This window comes from Apodemus sylvaticus, chromosome 3, assembly GCF_947179515.1.
Source record: "Apodemus sylvaticus chromosome 3, mApoSyl1.1, whole genome shotgun sequence".
Taxonomy (NCBI): domain Eukaryota; kingdom Metazoa; phylum Chordata; class Mammalia; order Rodentia; family Muridae; genus Apodemus; species Apodemus sylvaticus.
In genome coordinates this window covers 145,578,233-145,599,356 of record NC_067474.1, presented here as the reverse complement: position 1 = coordinate 145,599,356, position 21,124 = coordinate 145,578,233, and the positions used below count along the sequence as shown (strand labels likewise).

The window sequence follows — 21,124 nt, the reverse complement described above, 5'->3', positions numbered from 1 at the left end:
TAGTGGGTAGGGTACTGTGCCTGGCATGCCTGAGGCCTCTGGTTGGATTTCCAGCATCTCCAACATCACATGACTTCAGCATGGCATAGTGGCACACAGCTGTAACCCCAGCACTCAGGAGGTGCAGGCAGGAGGATCGGAAGTTCAAGGGTTAACTTCACTTATATAGTGAGTTTGATGCCATCCTGGGCTACAAGAGACCCTGTTTAAATACTAGTCTCAGGGCCAAAGAGATGGCTCAGTGGATAAGAGCTCTTGTTGCTTTTGTAGAGTACCTGGGTTCGAGACTTCCAGAACCCTTATGGTGGTTCACAACTCCAGTTCCAGGGGATCTGATGCCCTCTTTTGATCTCTGTGGGCACCAAGCACCCATGTGGTACACATCCACTCAGGCAAAACACTTAACACATAGAGTGAAAGGAATAAATAGAAAGATGCTGCTGCTGATGGTAATCATCTGAGCCCCACCACTCACTGGCCCGGCCTCTAGCTGTTACTGGACCTCAGTAATCTCCGGCATATCCTGTTATCAAGGGGAAGCAGATTAGCGCCTTTCCACAAATGACTTGGGCACCACATTGTATAATCCGTGTGAAGTGGTTAATCCAGAGTTGACGCTCTGGGGTGAGTACTGTGGCTCCTCTATGGTCAGTCGATACCAGGAGAAGAAAAGTCTAGTCAGAAAACAGTTCATTGAGTTCAGGGAGTAACCCCCCCTTTTTAAAAAAATATTTATTTACTATTTTGTAATTACACTAGCTGTCTAGACACTCTGGAAGAGGGCGTCAGATCTCATTATGGATGGTTGTGAGCCACCATGTGGTTGCTGGGATTTGAACTCATGACCTTTGGAAGAACAGTCAGTGCTCTTAACCGCAGAGCCATGTCTCCAGCCCCAGGGAGTAACCCCTTGACGGTATTTGTCCACTCAGTTACCCAAGTCCATGCTCGTTGTGCACTTAGGGGTGTCGAAGCACACACTGGTGATTAGTCTGTGCCCGCCCTCTTCCCCCGGCTCTGTTCATGACTGGCATATCTTCTCAGGCAGACTTCCACCCTGGGGCTTTTGCTCGGGGAACATTCAACCTTCTATAAATACCTTTTGTCTTATTGTCTCATCGTAAAATTTTCGTTTCAACATCCCCTTCTTAGTAAGGCTTGTTCCGATTAACTTATTAAAAGTTGGAACAGTGGGCAGGAGAGACAGCTCAGCAGTTAAGAATGTGGTGCTCTTGCAGAGGACCTGAATTCAGTTCCCAGCACTCACATCAGGTGACTCAGCCTTAAGTCCAGCTCCAGGGCTCTGCCGACCTCTGGGTACTGCACTCACATGCACATTACCCCAACTCCCCACCCCCATCATCAGTTACACATAATTTAAACACAGTTTTTGAGATGGGATATTTCTATGTTACCCTGGCTGTCCTGAAACTCACTATGTAGACCAGGTTGGCCTTGAACTCAAAGAGATCTCTCAAGGCCTCAACTCCACTCTCCAAGCTCCAGGATTAAAGGCGTGAGCCACCACATCCACCTAACTCTGTTCTTTCCCTGGTCCCTCGTGCCACTTCACCCCTCCCTCGTCTGTTCTTCTCTGTGTCACTTCTTTTAAGGTCTTTTATGGATTACTTATTGTCTGTTTTCTCTCATGTAAGTTTGGTGATGCTGGTGGGTTTTGTTAATTCAGTGTTTTGTCCTTTGTACCTAAAACAGCATGTATGGCGCATAGTAGGTGCTTAATAAGTGTCTGCATGCATTGATGAGTAAGTGAAGGCCTCCCATGTAGGCTTCATAGGTGCTGGGTGTGTAGTAGATTCTCAGTTAATGATCCGAGAAACTGAGTGCTCATTCCCCTGTCCATTTGCCAGATGGTACTGTGGCTGGGTCCACTCCGAGGCCCCTTTGCTCCTGGTATTTTCTGCTAGGGCATCAGTTTCAGTTGCAGTGCCTGAGTCTTTTGTTCCTAAATCTGAGCTATGCGGAATTTCTAGTTGGGGCTGTTTGGCTGTTGGGCCCACAATGGCTATTATGTCATTATTGATAATTAGCACGTAGGCCCATACGATGGAGTTTTTTTTTTGTTTTGTTTTTGTTTTTTCAGCAGAAATCATAGCAGACAGCTGTGCTACTGAGTGGATACCCAGTTTCCAGTCTGAGCCAACAACTTAGGGAAATGAAGACTGGGGTTTCCAAAGCAAGAGAGGTTTAGCCGCTGTCTTCCTGGACAGCATCCTGCATCATTTCTCCCCAGCACTCTGATTTCTAGGCTAGCCTGGTGTAGTAGGGGCTCTCACACTTCCAGGGGATTGGCTGTGGGGCTTCCAAGTGCCATGTTCAGATGCCCAGAACTCAGCAAGTATGAGAGGAGAAAATAACCCAGGGTTTAAAAGCAGGAATATGGGGCTGGGAGTGTAGCTTGGTGGAGCCCTTGTATCCAGAAAGCCCTGGGGCGAATCCCCAGCATGTTAAAAAGACTGGCATGTGCTAGCTTTGGCGTGTGTTGACAGTGCATGCTGGTCTCACAGAAGACCAGAATTTGGTTGCTAGCACCCATTTCCAGCAGTTTATAACCTCCTGTGACTCCAGAATTCCCAGTTCTGGTCCAGCATTCTGTTCTGGTTTCCAAAGGCACTTGTGTACACACACACACATACACACACAAACACAACTATTGTATAATTTTATAGGTGTATGTGGGGGCGGATCGGCCCCACTCTAGCCCATATAGTTTCTGAATTAAAGACACAACAACCTGGCCTTTTTGTTAAGCTGTAAGCCTAAACTGGACAGGTTCTGGGCTATTCTAACCTACATCTCAACTATAGGCCCTGTGTTACTTGGCTAACTGAGTCTTGCTCTTTTGCTGTGCTCCCTGTGCGTCCTTGGAATGATTTTCTCATGGTCCATCCTGCCTCATGTCCCCCTTCCCCTCCCTTCTTCCTTCTCTCACAGCCCCGACCTGAGACCCTCCTACCTGATCTCCAGTCCCACCTTGCTCTCCCCTGCCCAGTCACAGGCTCTAGTCTTTTATTTTCCAATCAGAGATTATGGGGAGCATTCTTTACAGCACATTGGTCAATAAAATGCCCATGTCCAGACTGCAAACTGATCTTGGGGCAGAGAACTCAGCATCTGAATACACAGCACACAAGACCAACCTTAGCGTACAAACACAGACACAAACACACACAGACACACACAGACACACACACAAATCTAAAGAAACACAAAGATTAAGAACCTAGCTTAAGGCCCTTCTAAGTTGTTGACTTGGTGGCAATCTTAGGTACAACAGTGCTTCCTACTGGTCTTCATTTGTCAAGCAGGATAAGTAAGCCTGCTTGGCTTTACTGGGAAAGAGACGGTAATGTCATGGTCAAGAGACTGGATAAGTCAGATATGCAGTTACCTTCCTTCCTGCTGTGTGGCATTGGGCAAACTACCTCTCTGATTTCATATCCTAAAATTAGCAAATGTGGTTATTTATGCCCTCGCCGTGGGCTGGGCGTGGAGCGTTCTAGGAGCCTGTGAACAGTACTGAGGCTTGCTTGTTCTTGCTGGAATCGTGACAGCCCTTCGTGGGAATGGCTAGCAGCAGGCCTAGGCTGAGTGGCTTTTACTGGCCCGGGGAACTTGAGCAAATTTCCTACTTCTCTGAAATTCTGCTTCATCTGTAAACAGGAGACAGTCTGCCATCCTCAGGAGGCTGCTGCTGAGGTGGGGTGACACTGCATATAAGAGGCTGACACATGCCTTCTCCTCTTAGAGATAAGGGGGGGGTGTGACACAGCACAGTGGTGATGGAGCTTTGGTTGGAACCCAGGTTTCCTCTCCTCCAGACGCCACAATCGTTTTTGGTTTTTTTTAGATTTATTATTATATCTAAGTACACTGTAGCTGTCTCAGACATACCAGAAAAGGGTGTCAGATCTCTTTATGGGTGGTTGTTGTGAGCCACCATGTGGTTGCTGGGATTTGAACTCAGGACCTTTGGAAGAGCAGTCAGTGCTCTTATCCACGGAGCCATCTCTCCAGTCCCCCACAATCGTTTTTTTACCCCTTCCTTTTGTCACCCACGTGGGAATGACTTTGCTGGTGGCTGTTACTGTATTTAGTCATCTTGCTCCTGCTGGCATCCCTAAACCTGCACAGAAGAAGAGCTCCTTTCCACTGCTCATGCTGCAGTGCAGCCTTGACTGGAGGCTTCTTTCCATGTGGCCAATAACAGATTTAAATTAAAAGTCAAGGCAGGTGGAGCCCAGCTCTCAGGACCCAGAAACAGGTGGATCTCTAGGAGTTTGGGGCCAGACTGATCTACAGAGCAAGTTCCAGGCCTGAAAAGACTCTATGCAGAAACCTTGTCTCAAAAAGCAACATCCCCCATCTATCCAAACAGAAGTCCTGGGGTTGCAGCAATGCATCAGTAGTTGAGACTGCTTACTTACTGTTCTTGTAGAGAACCAGGGTTGAGTTTCCAGCACCCATATCAGGTGGCCCCAAACTGCCTGTAACTCCAGGGCTGATGACACCCTCTTCTGGCCTCTACAGGCTTCCACATGCATGCGATGCACATAAACACATGCAGGCACACATATGTACAAACATACACATAAATATATTTTAAAAATTATTTTTATAAAGTGTGACTATTTTGTCCACATACATACTGTGCCACACAGGGTCCAGAAGAAGGTGTTGGGTCTCCTAGAACTGGAGTTACAGATGGTTGTAAGCTGCTATGTGGGTGCTGGGAACTGATCCCAGGTCCTCAGTAAGAGCAGCAAATGCTCTTTGTTTTTTTGTTTTTTTTTTTGTTTTGATTTGTTTGTTTGTTTGTTTGTTTTGAGAGAGGGTTTCTCTGTGTAGCCCTGGCTGTCCTGAAACTCACTCTGTAGACCAGGCTGGCCTCCAACTCAGAAATCTGCCTGCCTCTGCCTCCTAAAGTGCTGGGATTACAGGCGTGTGCCACCACCACCCTACTAGCAAATGCTCTTAACTGTTAAGCTATCTTTCCAATTCCTCCCCCTCAAAAAAAAAAAAAAAAAAAAAGAAAAAGAAAACTAAAAAAATTTAAAAGCTTTACTTAGGGCAAAGCCACAGTATATACCTATAATCCTAGCACTTGGGAGGTGGAGGTAGGCAAATCAGAGTCTGAGATCAGCAAGACCTAGTCTCAAAAAACCCCAGCCCAGCTTGTTGCAGTGTAATCTGCAGAGACCCTGCAGGTCTCATTTGATCCTTTTAGCCACCCAGTGAGGCAGCCTGGTAATCAAAGCCACCTCCTGCTGACTGTTGAGGGAGCCAGGGATCAGAGACACTGGATGTCTGTGTCTCCACAGAATTCTCAGGTAATGGTGTTTGCAGATGGTAGGGAGGGTTGAAGATCATGAACGCGAGGCCCTTATGACAGGAGAACACATATTAGAAAGGTCCCCACCATGTGGGGACTCAGGAGGAGGGTAACTGCAAGCTAGGAAGAGGGTCTTCACCAGGACCCAGAGTGCCAGCAACTGTGAGGACACTCATCCTGCTGTTCTGCCTCCCCTGCCCCCTCCCTTTCTGGTTTTGGTACTGGAATTGGATGTCCCAGGGTGGTGAATGTGCCTGGCAAGTGCCAGGCAACTGGGCGACACTTCCCGCCCTTCCTCGATGCTTATAATTAATACCTTATTTTTATTTTTTTTTTAGATTTTTTCTAAACATTTATCTATTTATTTACTCCTGCTTGCTCCTGTGGAGGTCAGAGGAAATTTTGTAGGAGTTGATTCTGAACTCTGGGGATCTGAGTAGGGAGGTCAGGTTTGGCTACAAGCATCTTTACCCGCAGAGCCTCTCACGGGCTCATCGCTAAGCCTCTTACTGTGGTGACATTTTTGAGATTTCTGAAATTTTGGTTTCTTTAAAAAACACAGAAATATAAGACTATGTTTTCATTTTGATCCAAGGTATGGGAACGTGGGGCTGCTTTGGAGCAGCTGACTATGATTTGACAAATGCTCTAGCAGAGGCAGGTTTTTGCCAGCTGCAGCTAGTTTCTGTAATTTCCTGTAGTTTGGGATTCTGGGAACTTTTCAGAGAGTATACAAATGCTAGAGCCTCCCAGAAGTGAGGTTGGTGGTTCATTGTCTGGGGAGGGGGGCGGGTTGGTTGAGGTTTGTTAGTAGTTGTGCTCAAAGAAGAAACAAGAAGAAAGAAATTAGATTTAGGGATCTCTCTATCTCCCCCTCTATCCTTCTTTTTCTCTTATCTAGTGATGGGGAAAAAACTGGGAGGATACAGGGTGGGAAAAGAAGAGACACAAAGTAGCAAAGACGCTACAGCTTCCAGCTCAGGTATTCCTACACTTCATGGTTATAGAATTAGGTTCTTCTCCAGCTCTGGAGAACGAATGTAGATGGACTTGGAAAAAAAAAAGCCATGACTAGAATCTGCAGTAAGGAGTGGACAATGTCCTTTGAGTTTGTTACCACTGTGTGGTGACTGCCAATACTGGGGAGGTGACTTCCCAGAGTCACACAGGCAGATTTCAACCTGTAGCTCATTTGCAGGCTTTCTTATTGCATCTGTCTCCCTTACTGACACACCTCAGCTACACCGTGGAATAGCTTGGAAACTGAAGTTACCTGGATGTCCTCTGGGTGGCTCAAGGACTGTCCTGCTTGCCCTCAGTGCTGGAAGCTCTTAGGTCGAACAGCCATTTCTGGATACCCAATCAATCCCCTCTGCTCCTTCTATCTTCTCTCTCTTGTTCTTCTCCCAGTTGAGGGCTGGGCCAGGCTGACTTTACCAGATTTAGAAAGGCCCCTTTGAGCAGGTGTCATGTGGCCCCTCTCTTTGTCCCTGGAAGACCTCTTGTCAAGGGAGTTCCCTGCTCTTGGCAGAGATATAGTGGGTTAAGCCTGAGTGAGCTGAAGGCTTTGCTGGATCAGGGTCACAGGGCTCATTCTGGCTTTGGGAGAAGAGGATTGAGGAGGGTCATGGGAGGTCAGTCAGATCTTGGTCCCTTCTTCAGCTGTCTCAGAGGCAGCTCCAAGAGCCTTTCTCTAGGGTGTTGGACAGAAGTTGGTATTTCCCATTCATGTCATCTTAGTGGCTTTTTGGAGAGCAATATGAGGATGGTGGCACCAGACAGTACTGGTTGAATTGTGTCAGGCAAGTCACCTAACATCCTAGGCTGCAGTTTCCTCATATGTAACTGACACTCATAATACTTCAAAGAGTTGCTATTGGGCTAAACACAATAACACACACACACACACACACACACACACTTTTAGCATATATCAAATACATTCTAAATCCCTCACACACATAGTTTTTTTTGGGGGGGGTTGGGTTTTTTTTTTTTTTTTTTTTTTTTTTTCCAGACAGGGTTTCTCTGTATATCCCTGGCTGGCCTGGAACTCACTCTGTAGACCAGTCTGCCCTCGAACTCAGAAATCTGCCTGCCTCTGCCTCCCAAGTGCTGGGATTACAGGTGTGTGCCTCTACTGCCTGGCTGTTACTACTTTTCAATGCTAAAGTATTAGTATTATTTTAATTGTGCTAAGGGCCTTGTGCATGCTGTCTAAGTACTTTATCGCTGAGTTTTTGCCCGTATGCTGTTTTTATATTTTGAGATAAGGGTTCAGTAAGTTGCCCAGGCTGGTTTTGAATTCACTTTGTAGCCCAGGTAGATCTTGAAATGTTGATCTTCATGCCTTAGCCACCTGTGTAGACATTGATTATAGATCTGTACCACCAATTCTTTCTTTTTTTTCCTCCACCAATTCTTTCTTACAATAATTTTTCCCATTAATTTATTTATTCTTTTTTACATCCCGATCGATGTTCCCACCTCCTCTCAGTCTCCCCGCCCATCCCCCTACAGTAAATTATTTATAAAGGTTTCTTGCAGCTCAGATATTCCTAGGATTTCTGGCTCCAGACGTTTTACTTATGTTTTGAGACAGTTATCACTCTATAGCTTAGTGGGTCTCAAACTCAGTATCTTCCCGTCTCAGGATTACAAGTAGATGTCACCAAGCCTGGCTGGCTGTAGAACTTAATTTGGCCTCTAGTTTCATAGAGTAAATCTAGATGGCCTTGGGGAGAAAAAGGCTGTGAGCAGCACCCTATGGTATGGGCTGGAAAATGAGGGATTGAGCTTGGGCTCCTTTGTTATTGTGTTGGGTGACCTCAGACCAGTGTCTGGTATTTCTCAATTTGCTAAGAAGTTAGTAGCTTGGGGCTGGGCAGTCGTGGCGCACGCCTGTAATCCCAGCACTTGGGAGGCAGAGGCAGGCAGATTTCTGAGTTTGAGGTCAGCCTGGTCTACAGAGTGAGTTCCAGGACAGCCAGGGCTATACAGAGAAACCCTGTCTCGAAAAAATCAAATCCAAAAAACCAAAAAAAAAAAAAAAAAAAAAAAAAAAAAAAAGAAGAAGAAGAAGTTAGTAGCTTGGGGTTGGGGTTGGTGGTCTCCAATGGCAGAATCAAGTTAACATTAGGTGACCCTAGACCACCACAGCTTTTAAAAATTCTATTTCTTTATGTGTGTGGGTGTGTGTGCGCGCGCCATGGTGCAGTAGGGAGGGCAGAGGACAACCTGTGGAAGTTGCTTACTTCCACCATGTGGGTCTTGGGGATCACACAGAGGTCCTTAGACCTGGTGGCAAACACCTTTTAACTGCTGAGCCATGTCCTTAGACTGTTGATTGCAACCCCTGTATAATTAAATAAGTGTCACCAAAAATTTGACAATGGTAGATTTCTGAACCCCTAACAACCAAATCAGTTTCAAAATCCGATGTGTCAGGAATCAGGGTGGCTTTTGGGACTACTTGCCTGTGTAGCATTGTGCAAATTCACCTTAGTCTCAGCTCTGAACATTTAGCAGGGTCACTTTGTCCATTCGATGTCAGTGAGTGCTGACTGAGCTGCCAGGGTTCAGACTGGAGACTTCGTCCTCGGGAGATAAACTGCAGTGTTTTGAATTCGCTGTACCAAGTTTCCTGTTCTTACAAAAACATTCTGGTTTGGTTACAGAAAACAAAGACTTTTAGTATTTTCCCACAACCTTCCTCAGCTTGTAAAGATCAAATCAGTAGGACAGCTGAGGGTGTGGCAGCATGTGCTTGTAATTCCAGCACCTGGAGGCCGAGGCAAGCGGATCCCAGTGGATCCCAGCAAGTCTGAGCCCAGCGTGGTCTCCCAAGCTCCTCCAAATCAGTACCTATTAGGACTGTACTATGTTATAAAATTTGAATTTTAAAATTGCTAGTTAAGGGACTGGAGACATGGCTCTGTGGATAAAGCACCTGTCCTGCAAGGGTGAGGAATGGAGTTTAGATTCCCAGAACCCACATGAAAACCAGGCAGGCTTGTTGCACACAGAATCCCAGCTCCTGGGAGGCAGAGACAGAGACTCCTTGGAACAGGCTGGCTAGCATGGCTGGCTGGACTGGTAAGTGCTGGGCTCGGTGTGAGAGACTCTGCCTCAACAAAGAAATATATAAGGTGGGAGGAGTAGTCAGGGAAAACATTGAATGCCAATTTTGGGCCTCTACACGCATATGAAAATCTCTCTCTCTCTCTCTCTCTCTCTCTCTCTCTCACACACACACACACACACACACACACACGTATACCACTGCTGTTTGCCTTTCTGATTTGAGCTTTATTTTTTTAAAAAAATCCTTCAATGAATTTGGCTTGAGATTAGGACAGAATTTCTGCAATGGCCCTAAACATGCTTCTACTATCTTGTACCATATATCTATATGAAGCAGTGTCCTCATAATTAGTGATTATAAAATCAAACTGTGTATCAACTATGAAAAAACGTTGAGGATGATCTGTATTCTGCAGTATCAAATATTCTGCCAAAATAGATTTATGTAAAAATAAGTAAGCATACCTTTCTGGTAGTTATTTTCTTTTAATAAGTGGTAAATTTATTTAAATACAAAAGAATTTTCTTAAAATAAATTTCCTCAGCCAGTCATGGAGGTCCACACCTTTAATTCCAGCACTTGGGAGGTAGGTGGATCTCTGAGTTCTCAAGGCTAGCCTGGTCTTTAGGGTGAGTTCCAGGACATCTAGGCCTATACAGAGAAACCTTGGTTTTCTTTTGCTTTTTAAAGATAGGATCTCATTATATAGCTTTGGCTGTCCTGGAACTCCCTGTGTAGACTAGGCTGGCCTTGATAGAGATCCACTGGCTTCTGCCTCCTGAATGCTGGGATTAAAGGCAGGTGCTATAGAAAACTTTTTCTGGCTATAGAAAACTTTTAAAGAGGATTTTAAAAAATATTTACTTTATTTTTTAGATTAAAAAAGTATGTGTGTATAAGTGTTTTGTTTGCATGCATGCATGCATGTATGTGTGTGTGTATGTATGATTATTCTCTGAGGTGGACAAAGTGGGCATCAGATCTCCTGGAACTGGAATTTGTGAGCTGCCTTGTGGGTTCTGGGAACTGAGCCCAAGTCCTCTGCAAGAGCAGCAAGTGCTCTTAACCACAGAGTCATTTCTCTAGCCCAAGATTTACTTTATTTGAAAATTCTGTGTATGTGTTTGTGTGTGGGTATGGGTATTTCTGATTAGTGACTTTATGTGATTTATATTTCTATTTAACTACATTTATTCTTTAAAATTCAAGTACTCTTAATAAAAAATATCCCCTTAGAAAGGCGTTCCCTTTTATTTATAGTAATTTCCATCCCCATATCCTTTGATTCATCATTTTTGTTTAAAAGGCCTAAAGTAGCCAGGCTTGTACTCCAAGCTACTTATGAGGCTGAGGCAGGAGTATTACACTGAGTTACAGGCCAACCTGGGCTACAGAGTTAGTCATAGTAGGTCAGCGGCAGGATGGTTGCCTGGCATTTGCGAGTTCCTAGTTTCAAAAACTAGCTTACAGTGTAAGTTTGATGGTGAGGAGAACATGAGAGGCTTGTTCTGTTCTCTCTGTGCAGTTAGTGCAGGGCTGGTTTCCGTTCCATAATGACCGTTCAGAACATTTTGCTGATGTGCCCAGCTTTTCAAAGCCCGCTGCAGATGAGCATTCTCCATGAGCCCTATCTCTGGGGCTTGAGGCCAGCTGTGCCCCTAATCCGCCCCCGACCCAGATCTGAGCATGGGTTAGACTCTATTTGTCTCCCTCCCTCTTTCTTCCAATCCTGTCCCTTCCAGGTCCCTGGTGGCCTTGTCTCCCCTCCGTGACTCTCCACACCAGTTACCCCAATTTCACTGTCTCATTTCATCCTGTTTCATGCAGCTGGTGTTTGCGTGCGAGGGAGCTCAGTGTGCAGTGGGGAAGGATTAAGACCCTTTTCATGCCTTTATTTATTTATTTATTTATTTTAAATCTTAGGGCTCTTGACCGCTCCAGGGGCTAACAGACAGCTAGCAGGGTCTATATTCCCTAGAAAGAAGCAGGAGGGATGTAGTGGGGAGGTAGTGACGGGGCTCAGCTGGCAGATGGGATAGAGGCGGTCCTAAGGGACCCTGTGCTGGGCCTGCAGCATGGCACAGTCATCACCCAGATGTAAGCATGGAGCCAAAGTGTTTCTGCCTAGGAAATTAGCCTGAGAGATTGTGCTTGGGACCTTTACCCTTGGTTCCTAATGAGAGCTTCTGCAGGGTGAGCTGGGACTGGCTGGCTGGCTGGTTCGGCAGATGGGTCCAGGAGTAAGGGCAGTTTCTTTGTCTTCTTAGTGGGTGTTATTTATATCCTCATTATCGGCTGAGCTCAGCCATGCTCAGAGATAAGATATGTAACAGGTGGTGGTGTACACGGAGAGGAGAATCTCTTCTGCACAGACAATGCAGTATACATGCTTCCAACCCCAGGCTAAGAATGGAAGGCCAGCACTGGAATCCAGGACGTTGGGATTTTAAAACTTAGACTGACAGATTTGGTGTGTGGTTGGTTGCACAACACTTTGAATCTAGGCGTGATTTACATCTGCCTTGTTTTTCATGCTTTCTGCTAGCCTAAGACCTATACTTCTATTCAGGGTGATGATTACTAAATATTACAAATTCTATAAGCATCCCAGGGATGACGTGCCACTGGCTAGCACACAGCGCAAATAGCTCCACATGTCTGAATTTCCTGGATAATATCGAGGAAGTGATCTGTCTGGTGATGAATTTTCTGTATCCATCCTGCATGGTGCCAGATTTCCCTGCCTGAGAGCCCAGAAGTGGCAGCATTAGAACTTGCCAATCAAAAGCACTGCTGAACCTGAGGGCTCAAAGCAGGGAACCAGGGTATTTAAGAACAAATGAATGGGTGCTCCTTGGTGCAGGCCACTTAAACTGTTTGAGTCTCTTATTAATAAAACGAGGACAGTCCATTCACTGGTTCAATAAATATTTAATATGCCAGCATTGCTCTGTGTGAAAAGGACAAAGTTCCTATCCTCCCCAGTTTACAGTCTCCTAGATCCAGACTGCAACAATTTGAGAAATTCAGTCAGTCATCAGTAAATAGGAGGCAGTCTGGCAGGGCAAACGCTGCGAACAGTGCAGTGACACAGAGGAAGGCTGTGCGTCGGGCTGTTTTAGGTAGTCAGGTGGTCCTCACGGGGCTTTATGACTTCTGGTATTCTATAAATGTTCTCAGACTTGACAACAGTTGAGTGTTTCTCTGCCTGCCATGTACTTCTTTGTCGATAGATATTTTAGTCTAAGTAGTAGTAACAGCATTAACATCTAACTAAGATCTTGCTATGTTCTAGGCATTGCTCTAAGCCCTGCTGATCCATTTGTTAATTAACAAATTAATTAATTGTTACAGTAACTCTATGACATGAGGTGGGACTGCTATTTTCCCTCTTTTTTTGAGGCAGGGTCCCATGTGGCCCAGACTGGCTTCAAACTTACTCTGTGGCCTTGGATTTGTGTTACTTCTGCTGTCACAGCCCGAGTGCTAGGGATACTGGTGTGTGCCACCACCCCCAGTCTTGATTCTATTTTTATGGGGTCAGAAACCAGGCACAAAGAAGGTCAGACAATTAGAGAGGGCTGAGACGGAGCACTGAACTTGAGCAATCTGATTCCTGAGGCCGGGCTGAGATTGTGAACCTGCTTTGATTTTATACCAGCAGGCAGTCCACCTGGAGTGCGCAGGCTCTGATGTCCCATGGCTTGGTTTCTGATCCTGGCAGGGCTAAGCCTCTCTGCTTTGGTTTCCTCATCTCTCAAAAGAAATAGCAGAACCTGTCTTATCTTCTAAGGATGTCCTTACAACAGAACCTTCTTTCTGCTCTGTCGGAAGGCTGCCTGTTCAGACATCAGCCTGGCAGGAAGTAGAAGGGTCAAAACGCCTCTGAAACTTCTAGAGAGAAACATACTCGTGTGTACTTCTCAGAGCAACCCTAAATTCATCTGGAGACCAGATTGTGGAGGCTATACTTATAATTTCGTGGATGGCAGGCAGAAATAGGAGACTCTTAAATGAAGACACAAGACAGGTGAAATCTTTGGCAATGGTCTCAACACTTAAGATTCCATTTCAGGTCTTACATAGCTGCCAGGAGAGGTAAAGTCATATTGAATGTCAGGGTTGGAAGGGAGCCTTAGAGATGGTCATACTAGTAGACAGGTAAACTGAGGCTCAGAGAATCAGTGACTTACCTGAGGTTACTAAACTAAAGGTTTCCTTTGGGGTAGCCTGGTGAGTAGCATCTATGTGAATTCCGCTTTCCCCAAGATCACGGCTTCTTCCCAAGCCCTCCAAGGGGAGAAAGGTCTCACCTTGGTTCTAGGCACTAGCTACCCCATTCTTTATGCGCGTGCTTCTGGAGACCAGAACCCGGGGTCTCCAGCTCCATCCTGGGTTCGAGTTGCGCATGCGCGCAGCAGCTAGCCCCTTGCTCTCCCCTCCCCTTCTCTTTTTCCTTCCCCTCCCCTCTCCTTACCGCTGTAAGGGGAGGGGGAGGTAAGACGCGGGGAGCCCAAACAGGGCCTCAGCCAATGCTCTGGCGGGCCGCGGGCCCGGCCCCCTCCTTCCCTCCCGCACGGCCCAATAGGAATTTACTACAATGTTGTGGCGAGCCGGGGGGAGGGGCGCGGGCGGGCCGCGGGCCGCGCTGGCCTCGTCTGGCGGAGGAAAGGCGGGAGGGCGCGCGCCGGGGCTGCTCGCACGCTCGCTCGCTCTCTTCCTCGCTCCCTCCCTCCGCCGGCGGGTTAGTCAGCTAGCCTGCAGCCCGCCAGCCCGGGAGCCGCAGAGGGCCGGAGCCTCGGACGCGGGCGCCGCCTCCTGCCATTGTTCATCCGGCTGAAGCTGCGGCTGGCGCGGGAGCCCCGGCCGGGAACCCCGGGTGAGGCGAGGCGAAGCCGCGGCGCGCGAGCCGGTGGGGTGGGGGCGGCGCTGGCCCCGAGGGGACGGTCCGGGCGGCCGCCGCGCCGCCGCCGCAGCCTTTGTCTCCAGCCCCCTTGCAGGCCGGGGAGCCCGGGCGCCAGCTCACGCGGGGAGCCGGGGGCTGGAGGTGGGACGCGGCCTGAGGAGCCCGGGGAGGGGGCAGCGGTCCGGGCGCCGCTGAGGAGAGCGCGGGGGGCCGCGTCTCAAAGTTAGGCGTGGGGCGTCTTCCTGCGGAGGGGTCCTGAGACCGCGCCGGCCTGTCAGTCACCGTGCGGTGGGCGGGAGCCCTGGCAGGAAACCAGGTGGGCAGCGCGCGGTGCGGTGGACGGCGAAGGTGCTGGGTGCCGCTGCGGAGCGGAGCGAGTCCCCGGTGACGGAGAGGCCGGGCAGACCCGAGAAGTCAGGCGGAATCCGAGGGCGTGGGGAGCTTCGCCGCGCTCCCAGGCCTTCCCGCCATAGACTCTGCATCTTAGAGAAATCAGATCAAATCTCAGAACCCTCCGGATCCAGTGTCTTGCTCCGCGATCTTCAGGGGTCCCAGCGAGCCAAGGGTTAATGCTATTCTCTCAGCTCCCTGACCTCCTTTTTCAGTTCGCGCATCTGTCGGCTTGGAAATCTTTCCCTGGCTTGCTGGGCTGCCTGTACCTGTGGAGATTCTGGAGCTAGGCTCACCCTCTCGTTTCATTACCAGGTGGATCCTCCTGGAGGGAGCTTCTGCCCCAGCAGGGTCGTCCTCCCTGGACATTGGCGGTCTCTAGAGGGAAAGTGATCTCACGTGAAGCAAATCGCTGACAGGCTGGTTTCTGGCCACAGGGCTGCAATTGCCATCCTGTTCCATTCTTGAACTATACCCAGACATAAATGACTAGTCTGTAGAGACTAAGATTTTTGTTTGTTTTCTGTGTTTTTCAGAGATGCTGGAGGCTGGTTTTTATTTTTTAATTTTAGTCTGGGTGATTTCACAGCTGCTATTTTGTTCCTTCTGTTTTTAGGGAAAGTTGCAAGAAATGGTTACATTTGTGTCTTGAGTGTTATTATAGTGAGTTTATACACTCTTGGGGATAAACTGAACTCCATTACTGTTTTCCTATTCTTAGTCCTGGCAAAAGATTTTCAGTTGGTTTGGTCCTTTTATTGAAGCAGGATATACATATCCTTTATGTAATTCTTTTCATCTTTATTTGCTCCTTTTTGAAGAAGTTTTTTTTTTTCTTCTTTCTTTCTCCCTATTTGGTTTTTGTTTGTTTGTTTCTTTTCTGGTTTTGTTTTGAGACAGGATCTCTCTTCTGTCGGCTTGGAAATCTTTCCCTGACTTGCTGGACTGCCTGTACCTGTGGAGATTCTGGAGCTAGGCTCACCCTCTAGTTTCATTACCAGGTGGATCTAGTCTGTAGTCTAAGAAGTCTGTTCCAAGGAACAGCCTTGACTGCCCTGGAACTCACTCTATAAACCAGGCTGGAGATAGCCTGCCTTTTCCTCCTGAGTATTGGGATTAAAGACATATAGCACCATTGCTGACCACTGTCCTTTTCTATATGCTGTTACACCTGGCTCAACTTTAACAGACTTGACATTTCGTATCTGGCTTTCTCATTCCTTAGTTCATGGTTGGCCAATGTGTATGCTGTCTGTCTGTTTTGAAACAGGGTATGGTCATATCGTTCAGGCTGATCTCCAATTCATTATGTTACATACAGTGGTCTTAAACTGCTGATCCCCTGGCCTCGGGCTCCCGAATGTTAGGATTATAGGCAGAGGCCATTACCACCTAGGGGGTTATGGTCTTTAAAATTATTTTTATTTAATTTTATATCTGTAAATATTTTGCCTCCATGGATGTCTGTGAACCCTGCGTATGCCTGATGACTTTGGATGTCAAAAGAGGGGTATCTATGGCACTGGAGTTACAGATGGTTGTTAGCTATCATGTGGGTTCTGGGACTTGAACTTATGTCCTCTGCAAGAGCCACAAGTGCGCTTAACTGCTGAGCCATCTTTCCAATCCCAGAGTTCATGGTCTTTATTTCCAACTCTTGAGAGGCAGTGCACTTAAGATGCTATTTGTTTTCCTTCCTCGTGTTCCTAAGAAAGCTTCAGAGTTAAATTGTTCCAGATACTGTCTAAAAGCCACGAGATTCTTGGATTTTCTGCAGATTACCTTGATAACAGATTATGTATGCCTAGTACCTTTGGAGGTCATTATAGGGGTGTCATCTTGTCAACAGATTGGGATCTTAAATTTTCTTGGGATGGGTAGAGTTTTCTCATTATTTTTATTTTTAATTTATATCATTGGTGTTTGCTCTGCCTGCATGTATGTCTGTGGGAGGGTGTCAGATCCTCAGAAATGGAGTTACAGACAGTTGTTAGCTCCTATGTGGGTAGTGGGAATTGAACCCATATCCTCTGGGAGAGTGACCAGTGCTTATAACAGATAAGTCTCTCCAATGCCATTCTCATTATTTTTTGAATATATAAAATTGATGATCATGGCCTGATTTCATGACTTGAAAATATCAGTGGCCATCAGGGCCTGAGTGTGGTTCTGAAATCAGTATGTTTAAACTCAGTCTGTTTCCTTGTTATCTAAGGAACAGGCTAGTTCTCACTGATAGAACTGCCAGTGTACTTTCCCAGAAGTTTTACTGGGTTTGTAATTTTCGAATGCATATTCAGATGTGGATTCATCACTACTTCTATAGGACATGTCCCCCCTCCAACTGCTTGGGCGTGACATCAGTCACGTTATTTTGTCTGTGAGCTAAGTAAGAACAGTTTCAACTACTCTTATGAATGTTTTTTGTCTGAGTAAAATCTGCAAAGATGAAATTTTTACAAGGATTTCCCCATTTTGTTGATGAATTACAGACATTATTTATAACATAATCCAGAGTACTAGAAGGTTGTTCTTTGATGCGTTTGTGATAGCTTTTAGCTAGAGGGGAAGCCAGATGCCAAGTGTATGTGTTATTCTTTGTTGTCAGTTATATTTCTTGATGTTTCACCTGCGCCATAGCTTTGCCATGTGTTCATTTTTTATGAGCAAGTTCATGGTGTGTTTGGTAAAACGCACTATAACAAATACTGTGGAGAGCACACTGAGTTAGATTAGTATTTTGGTTTTCTCTGCTGCTATTTAGTGAATGCAGAGTGAGAAGGATAAAGGAAAAACTATAGCAACGAGTACTGTTCAGAATTTGAAGGCATTAGAGTGGGAAAGACAAGTGATCTCAGCAGAGCAAGCTTGCTGATGCTTCAGATACCAGTTCTAGGAGAATGTAGTGAGGGAATTAGATTATGGTTAAAGTTCTTTTACACTTATTTCTCTGAATTATTTTTATTTAAATAAGATTTCAAACACCTTGAAGTGTTTAGGGAAACAAGGGTAATTATTTGAGAATAAGGAAAACACTGTATGACTAGTCTAATGCTAAGAATGTCTTGAGAGGACTTTAACGTCTCTTATTAATCATCAATAATGCCCCCCAAAGTAATTGAAAGTAAATATGCAGCCTGAATAGAGAAACTGGGGAAATGATGTGCAAATACTCCCTTTCTCTTTATAATTGATTGTTACCTTTAATGTCCTTTCATTATAGAAATTCTAGCATTGTGCTCACTTTATTAGAGTTTAAATTTTGTTTTTATTTCATGTGTGTGAGTGTTTGCCTGCATGTATGTATGTGTGCGCACCACACGTATGCCTGGTGTCCACAGAAGAGGGTATCAGATCCCCTGGAACTAGAGTAATGTGTTTGTGAGCTGCTGAGTGGGTGCCGGGAACCAAGCCATAGTCCACTGTACGAGCAGTTAGCACTTTTAATTACCGAGCTATCTCTCCAGCCCCTCATTTTTCTATTTTTTATTCTAGTATTTCATTTATGAAAACCACTTCTGTGTTTTTAGTTGTTTCTCCATTGGCTCCAAGATAAATCCATGTGGATTAGACGTTGTTTACTGAATTCTTATTCTTAAACTTCCGTGTCTGTGGGTTCTTTGAACCACTTCCTTTTAGTTAATCTAGACTCCAGTCATTCTTGATTCCCAGTGTGATCTGTTTAGAAAGATAAGGATTGTTTTTAGCTGTGGAGCATGGAGCTTAGGCATGGTTACAGGAGTCTTCGCCAAGGGAATTGGAAGGGGAGGAATGAGGGGCTGACTAAATGGGTAAGTACTATGACCATGAGTTTATGTTAATAAACTAGAAAGTAACCAGCCTCATAATTGTTACTCGCTCTCCTATGGCCCCTCATCCAAACTCAGGTCCTCACGCTAATGGTGAGGGGTGTACCCAGGGGGCCTTCTCCCAGCCTTGGAGTGTTTTCTTAATTACCAGAAATGCCATATGAAACTGGTACTCACAGTGAAACCATAAGGGTGTGTTTAAGTATATCATTTTATAAAGAAATGCTCTTTTAACTTACATGGCAAGTGAGTTATGTGTGTGTGTGCATTTCAGTAGAGTTTTTTTTTGTGTGTTTTAATTTGCCAATTTGAAGTGCTACATGCATTCACGTGAAGGGTATTTTACCTTGCTAATGCACTAGGTATGTGTTGTTGATACTCACCCCTCCCACCCTTTGTTTTTGGCCATATGGACACACAGGCAGAACTGTCATGGGCTCCAGAGATTTAAGTCCTCAAATTTTACCTGGCAGTCATTTCATTTAAGAGGGACACATGAACGCCGCCTTACGGTGAAGCCTTTCTCTTTCCTTTTTGCTTTCTTTCTGCCACCCACTTGCTGTTTCTTGCCTATTCTCTCTTAAAATAAAAAAATCAGAGAAGTGACACTGTTGCTAGCTTCCTACCTGCAGAGTCCTGCCAGTCCTAGTAGTATTACGTAATTAACATAAACCTTTTTTTTTTTTGCATGGTGTCTTATGATATTGTATATATGTCCTCCCACTCACATGTCTTTAGAGTAGTTTCTTTCCATCTGGTATTGGAATGAGCTCTTTGTTAGGCTATTTTTAAATCTTCCAGCTTTCTTGGCATCCTCAACACTCAAAATAACACAATTGCTCTGGGAGGCGAGAGCATCCACATAGTCTATTAGTAGCTTTTTCAGTGGAAATGGAAGCAGTATTTTATTTTTAAAATCATACCCTGTGTTCCATACAGGCAAAATGTGTTTTATGTTTCCATAGTCTCTGATAATTTTGTTAGGTAGAAAAAAGTCAGTTGTTACCAAGTAGATAAAATTAAAGGAGATATACTTAGGGCAAGGAGATATTCCAGAGATTTTTTTTTCTTTGAAGGTTTATTGGTGTTCTTTTGAACTCTTGTTCTTTTGAACTCTTGTTCTTTGCCAGATATATCATATGATACTGGTACTCATAGTAAGGCTGTCCGCTTCTAGAAAGCACAGGTTAGTACTACTCCCCCCCCCCCCCATAAGGTTTAGTGTATTAGCTAGACCTACAACAGAGTGCATGTGATGATGTGAATGTTAGGATAATTAAGATTTAAGTCTGTGCTATAATTCTGTTTCTAGATTCATATTTCCTTCCTCCCTCCCTCCCTTTGTTCCTCCCTCCCTCCCTTCCTTCCTTCCTTCCTTCCTCTGCCCTATATATCTTCTTAGAAAGAAAGTTGGAGAAGTTATGGCACTTTATACTCCCAAAACATTTTGGGATACATTTCTGAAGAATAAGGTGTTATCCTACGTAAGGATAACATGTCTGTGTCTAAGACAGTCACAGTATTCCATAATACCAGTCACTACCCACATTCAGATTCCACAGTGATGTTTATTTATTTTATTAGTGATGTGCTTATATATAATTGTGTGTGTGGGTTGTCTAAGACAACATTGTGGAGTCAGGTCTCTCCTTTTCCCACCTTTATGTAGTTTCGAGGGATTGAACTCATATCGCTAGACTTGCGTGCAAATACCTTTTTCCCTGAGCCATCAACAGTGGTCATTAGACTTTTTAAAATGCAAATATCTGGTCACATTTCCTTTAATCTGGAACAGGATTTACCTGTGTACTTTGATAAGTCTTGGTGGCAGCTGGTTGTAGAATGTTCTATTCTGAATGTACTTGATTGTTCCCTGGAGGTTTTATTTAATTTGTTCTTCTCTTTGTTTTGTTTCCTATAAACTGGAAATTTATCTCTGTAGGTTTGATTAGACATAGGTTAAACATTTTGGCAAGACTTCTGTGTGATGTTGTGTTCCTCATTTTGAACCACATTGGGAAGTTCTTAATGTCAGGCAGAACCACAATAAATACTGCTAATTTTGGTCACCTAGTTAAAGTAGTAGCCAACAGATTTCTGTGTCGTGGTTTGTGTTTTTAGCATTTGTGGAGAAACTTTGACATTGTGACTATCCTGTTTCCAATTACCTTTTCCCATTGGCTTTAGCCATCCATGGATCCTTGGGGGTTACACATGTTGTTAGCTCTTGAAAATGGATCTGAAGATTTAAATTAGGAAAGAAAAGAAAGATAATGAGCCCTGGTTGTTGCTGGTCTAATGCTCAGGTTTTCCCATTTGTGCTAAATCTGATTTCTTATATTTCTCCCCCTGATTTGTTCCTAAAATTAGGTTTACAGTATTATATTTTATTTGGGGTGGAACATAACCACTGGGACTCCTAATGTGTGGGCAGGCCTAAATGGTCTCAAGATGTGACAAGAGGCTGGGGTCCCTGGAAGGGGTTTGACTGGGCTCTCAGAAGGGTTTTGAGAGGAGGAATGGTATACTCATTCATTTACTACGTATTATCTACGATGAGCAAGGTCCTGTGAGTATATGTGATC

The 21,124-nt window shown here is 45.3% G+C and overlaps 1 protein-coding gene across 18 annotated transcripts in view; it reads left to right on the top strand.

Annotated features, from left to right (window-relative positions):
• The window catches only part of Epb41 (erythrocyte membrane protein band 4.1), a 151,004-nt gene that overhangs the window by 11,175 nt on the left and 118,705 nt on the right, over positions 1 to 21,124 (top strand). For 3 of the 18 annotated variants that reach the window (XM_052177561.1, XM_052177556.1, XM_052177555.1), the window contains exon 1: positions 14,115 to 14,313. The exons of 2 other annotated variants lie outside the window; for them this stretch is intronic. The gene's annotated coding sequence lies outside the window, so the exon portion shown is untranslated. Of the gene's footprint in view, positions 1 to 14,109; positions 14,314 to 21,124 lie in introns of those variants that run through there. 13 more of the 18 variants (XM_052177549.1, XM_052177553.1, XM_052177552.1 and 10 more) reach the window with 9 other exon arrangements.